The sequence below is a fragment of the Phoca vitulina genome, unplaced genomic scaffold, assembly GCF_004348235.1.
Source record: "Phoca vitulina isolate PV1807 unplaced genomic scaffold, GSC_HSeal_1.0 scaffold25, whole genome shotgun sequence".
NCBI lineage: Eukaryota > Metazoa > Chordata > Mammalia > Carnivora > Phocidae > Phoca > Phoca vitulina.
The window spans coordinates 9,280,352-9,286,288 of NW_022589728.1; the positions used below are offsets into that span (position 1 = coordinate 9,280,352).

A 5,937-nucleotide genomic window follows, 5' to 3' on the forward strand; every position below is an offset into this window, starting at 1 on the left:
AGAGTAAGCACACAGAGAAAGGGGATGGTCCTGCAAGGAATAAAAGGTTGAGGAAGGCTCTCCAGGAGTTGAGTTAGACCTGAAAACACAGAAGGATTTGGGAGTGGCTGTTCTCATGGGGAGAGCGCATGATTCAATACAGCATGTGTATGGAAGGCTCAGCAAAGGGACCCAAACATTCCCCACGCCAGCCACAGAAAGTAAACAATACCCAAGGAAATCACTTCTGCAAACAAAATAACTCGGTGATTCTCTTGAGTAAGTCCATAAGGAGTACTTTTGCAGATGGTTTAATTGGCAGCTACATTTTGTTTGGTGAAACAGAAACCAACAGGCAATCATTCTATTTACTGATACTAACTCAGAAACATCTCTAACCACAACATTTTCATTTTGTTTTACACATTTTAAGACACACAAAAGTGGATTTTTTCGTTACAAAGGACTTTCGAATGTACACTTATAAATCCTTTCCGTTCTGGGGTAAAATCTAGTACTTGTTTGGGAAACAAAATGGGAGACACAGGCAGGTTGCTGCAAGGGAAGAAGGGGCAGTAGGTATCAGACCACTCCAGCTGGGGGACCTGGGGGGCTCAGTGGGGTAAGGGCTGCCTTTGGCTCAGGTCATGATCCCAGGGTCCTGGGATGGAGCTCCTTGTCACACTCCCTGCTCATTGGGGAGCCTGCTTCTCCCTCTGTCCTTCCCCATGCTCCTTCTCTCTCTCTCAGATAAATAAATAAAATCTTAAAAAAAAAAAAAGAAAAGAAAAGAACACTCCAGCTTCCCAGACCTTCCTTCCTCTGAGCTCCTCTTCCAAAAATGATTTCTCCTTTACCAGTCCTTGGAAATTAATTTGGCTCTCAATAAACTTAGTTCTATTTGCATTCTTTAAGTAGTCTTAGGCTTGGTGGTAAGCATTTATAGAGACCAATGTGCTTCCCTGCAAAGGGTTATTCTCTGGATTTTCATGTCCGTTCTTGTTACCACCATTCATATCTCTGCATTTCATGCTGAAGCCAAAGGGAGTTCCACATTCTGCCCTGGATTCTGTATGGGTCTCGTCATTCAAGGGCAAGAACAAATTGCTGGCAAGCTGTGATACACATGTTTATAATCACTGACATTTGCAGAGCTGCGACTAAAGGATGCATTCTTTCTACACACGTATATTGAGGATGGTTAGAAAAATCTGTTTTGAGTTAGGCTTCCTCCCTTTGATATGTGTTTCCAATTGCTAACCAAATGCTGCTTTAATTTTGTTTGTAGGAAGCTGAACTGACACCAAGCAAAAACAGCCCGTTGTTTGGACTGTCTCCTACATTTGGCTTTCCCGGAGGTTGGTATTACCAACGTTCAGAGATCCAGGAAGAAGCCACCTGTCGGATGTAGGAAAACCCAGCAAGATGCCGCTACTATGTTTTTCCAGTGTGCTGGCATGGAGACTTAATAAGTGGATAGAATGTGCTTTTGCACGGGAATTAAAGAAACGTATCGCAAATTTTAGGATCCAGTGGGACATGTGGCAACTGTAGAGTAATCGTATGGCAAGCCTAATGGCCTTTTATTTTGCATATGGATGATCAGCTTTAAGCAAACTTCCACCGCTTTCTCAGTTTTCCTCGCTCTCTTTTAGTGTACCCTTCTTGCTCACAAGTACCTCACTCTTAGTAACTTTCCCACTCATGGTTCTGGGCTTTTATCCTGTTTCTTTGCTCACCTTCCTCCCCTGCATGTTCATCTCTTCATGTTTTCCTGTCTGGACCTCACAGCTCCCATCACCTTTCAGAGACTGCTCTCCTCCTAGCTGCCCATCCCCCTGGCCAGGGTTGACCTGGCTCTGTGTGCAAGTAATGTCTTACTGATGCCTTCTTATGAACACCCATCCATCCGTATGTTCTGAACTTGGCTTCCTAGTCTCCTTCATTACCCCTTGAATTCCACTCTTGAGGTTTCTCTGGTGGGTCATACCTTACTGCCTTCTGTAAAGAGTGGAGAGATTAACACAAGCATTACTTTACTTGGCATTTTCCTTCTTGCCTTTCCTCAGTGACTTCTTCACTGTGGAAACATCTTAGTTTTTCCAGCACTGCCACGTAGGCCTTCCTGCCAGCCAAAACCAGAAGGGAAAGAAGAAAAGGGAAAGTGACCACTCTAATTCCTGGGAGTTATAGCGAGTTAGGGAATGAAGACCTCACATGGAATCATTGGTTTTGATTCTTGATTGGGATAGCAAGTCTCCAGAAGAGTTTCTCTGAAGTCATTTGGATTTGAATGAGGTCAAAATAACCAGGACACGGAAATTGATACCATTGTCATAAATAAAGAATAGAAAGCATTTTTGGCTCTTATCATTAGTAAATAAGACAGATGGACTGTTCTTCGTCATTAAGACTAAGAACCTTCCTTAGATCTTTTCCTTAATTGTATTTTGCCTGAACTGTTTTGTAGCTATTTTTTATCTATAATCTGTATTAGGAACTAAATACATCTATTTCAATCTCTTAACTAAGATTTATAGTAAAACAAATTTATTTCTTATTAGTCTGTTCTTTGATTCATTGCATAGTATTGGAAAGATGACCTATGTGGTGAATCATTCTCTCACGCTCATTTGGGAAGCAGTGTGGAAGAACACTGAGCCATTATCAAAAAGGGGCCACAGTTTCTCTTTTTCCAACCTGATAATCCAATTCTCAACTCCAAGACAGGAGAAAAAAGTAAGGGATCTCTTTCCCTTTCCCCAGCCCCTTGCCATCTCTATCCCTACCCTCCAGTCCATAGGTTAGGATAGGAGAGGATAGAAATAAGATGTTGATTTCCAATTTTTTTCATTCATTTATTTATTCACTTATTATAGGCCAACTAATTATTGTGTGTATTGTACTGTGTTTTCTCTATAAAACCCAGTTCAGACTCAAGTGTTCAGTCATCAGCCTGTCTGGATGGCAAGTTCACTGGAAGTGTGTTTTGATGTGTTCCACATGCTTGGAATAGACTCAAAAATAATGGATACTCATTAAATATTTTATGTTATTGAGGCCACTGAGGTTCCTAGCATGCTAGTTACTAAAGCCCGCTCGCTGTTTACAACACCTTTGTTGTAAACATCAGCCAACTTCAAGGCTCAGACCTGCAGGCTGGACTCTAATCAGCCTGTTAGGTTGGGGCTGCCACGTCTCTCCATGTGGTTTGACACAGAAGAGAAGGCAGGAAGCAGTTCTTAGAGCGTCAGCGCTGAAAGCTCAGAGGAGTGAGTGACTATTGGAGTGAACTCAGATCCTGGGTTCTCACAGCGTATTCGAGCCAACTCTGAGCCCTGCCTCCTGCCTGCTCTTCTTTTTCTTGACTGGCTTTCTTGTTCCTTGGTTCCCATCATAGCGGTCTTTCAGCATCCTCTGGGCTCGATGATTCAAGCCCTGAAGTTTATTTATTAGCCTTTTCTAGTTTCTGCCCGAGTTTATAAATTAAATGTCTTGTTACCTTTTTTTTCTTTTTCTTCAATGCAGCCTGGTCTATTTGGAAGAAAAAACTAAGAAATCTAACTTATATTCTTGGTTCTGGTATTAAATGGGCAACATTAGGAAAATCATGGTACCAGGGACTTTTCTACTCTTGGAACCCATATTGAAAAATGACTTTGCAGGTGTTGAATGGTTAATGAGCATGTACAATATGCTGGATACTTTATGGGGCATTTTCATGAAGGGTCTCCTATCCTAAACATCTGGAACATCTGCAACAAGATGAGAACTTGAATTTAAGGCAGGTTGATCCCTGAGAGCCATGCCATATATTGTCTATTATAACCTTAGGACACTCTGAGGCCAGCATGACTAGAAGGTAAGGTTTAGTTAAAGTTTTATTATACAGATGAGGATATTGAGATGCAGAGAAAGAAAATAACTTGCTCAAGGTTATACAGATGTTTAGTGGGAGATCAGGGATGGGAGCCCAGTGTCCCAGCTTCCAACCCAATATTTTTTCTACTATGCATCTTCCCTATGATTCTGAATCATTTTGGAGTGGTGCAGCCCTGCCAATGGATATATTGTGTAATATATCCCCTTACTCAGGTGCCACAAAATCTATGCTTATTTTAAAATTTCTTAATGTAAAAACTTTCAATCATATATGAAAGTAGAAAATAGAAAAATAGACCTTCAAATGCAGAATACCAGCTTGAATCATTATCAACATTTTGCCTCTTTTTGGTTTCATCTGTTTTCCTTTTTTAATTGTTAAGTATTTTTTTTTTTTCCATTGAGGCATTTTATTTGCATGTATGTATTACATCCCTAGAGAAAGAATCCCAGGATTTTCCATCCTGTATGTTTTCGTCTTGCTTCTTCGTGGCCCATGATGCCCCCTGAGGTTGTCAGGACAATGAAACCAAACTGGCAGGATGGGAGCAGATTGTTCTGCCATTTTTCTGGATCTTTGAGTTGTACGTCAAATCTGGGGTTGATCATTCTACACTTACTTAACCTGCCCATGGGGTTCACAACAATTTCCCCAGCTCTGTGATCATCAATGATTTCAAATTTGCCAATGTAACCATGCTTCATCATCACAGTTAGAAACTGGATGATGACTCTGGAGTATGGCTTAGTAAGAACCTAGCATTTTCCTCTCTTTTCAGCATTGTTAATGTTCTTGAGGGCATCTGCCAGAACATTCATGCACACCATTATGGCGGCATGGAAAGATGGCAGAAAGAGCTAATTGGTAAGTATTTTAAAACAAATCCCAGGCCGTATCATTTCTCCTACAAATACTTCTGTATGTATTTCTAACAATTATGAAATACCATCATCATACTTAATAAAATTAACAGCAATTTATCAATATTACCCAATAATGATTTCTATATTCAGTTTTTCTCAATTTTTCTCTAAAACTTTTAACAGTTGTTTTTCTTTTTCAAATTAGAATCAAAATAAAGAGACTGTATGTCTTGTAAAGGCTATGTCTTGTAAAGATTTTTTTTTAAACAATTAATAAATCCCCATGCTTATTTTTTTCTGCTATTTATGGGTTAAAGAAATCAAGTAATATTTCTGTAAAATTTCTCATACTGTGGACTCAGCCAATTGCAACCTTGAGGTATTGTTTAAAATATTTCATATATGTCCTATAAACTGGCAAATGGATCTAGAGGCTCAATTTGAGTACAAGTTTATTTTGGGGGTAAGAATATGTCATGGATGGTGTTATGTACTTCCAAATTGCGTCACATCAAGTGATGGTAACACCAAGTTATTCCACTTCTAGTGATGTTAAAATTGGCTGGTGAGTTTGTGATGTAAGTCTGATCCAACCATTATAAAATTCCCCATCAGCTTCTCACCTAAGGGTTTTAACTACCATGGCTCAAATCAATTATGTCAGTAAGGACTATAAAGTTTTGATTTTTTTTTCCTCCGGCATTTATTGATAGAACTCTTATGTAAAGAACTTTTCCTCATCAACTATTTGTCTACTCTAAAATATAATGCATACAAGAAAAGCAAGTTAAATGCCTTTATTTTCAATTTTCATAATAATAAATCAGTACCCTAGCAATAGTATCCAATGGGGCATTATCATTTTGGAATTTTAAGAACTCAGGGAGCTTAAATATTTGATGTGTTTTAAACTATGATTAATAATATTTTTGTTATTCAAATTGTCGATGGCTAGCAGCAGCTCTTCAAGTTAGTCCTGTGTTTGATACAACCACCTGTAGCTTCTTTACCTTCTGGCATAATAGATAGATGTCTCAGACTCTTGTTGTATATACCCTGCCTTAAACCTGAAATTGACCATTTCTCCAAGGAGCCCAATTCATTTTAGTGATAACTATTATTCAGAAAGCGTTATTGGTTTTTAAGGGTTATTATTGCCTCTAGATTTTTTAATATGCATGAATTAGAATGATATTATTAATTTATATAATA

At 39.0% G+C, this 5,937-nt stretch overlaps 1 pseudogene; it reads right to left on the reverse strand.

The window, feature by feature from the left end:
* Positions 1 to 4,296: 4,296 nt before the first annotated feature.
* Positions 4,297 to 4,692, reverse strand: LOC116643210 (annotated as a pseudogene).
* Positions 4,693 to 5,937: the final 1,245 nt, after the last annotated feature.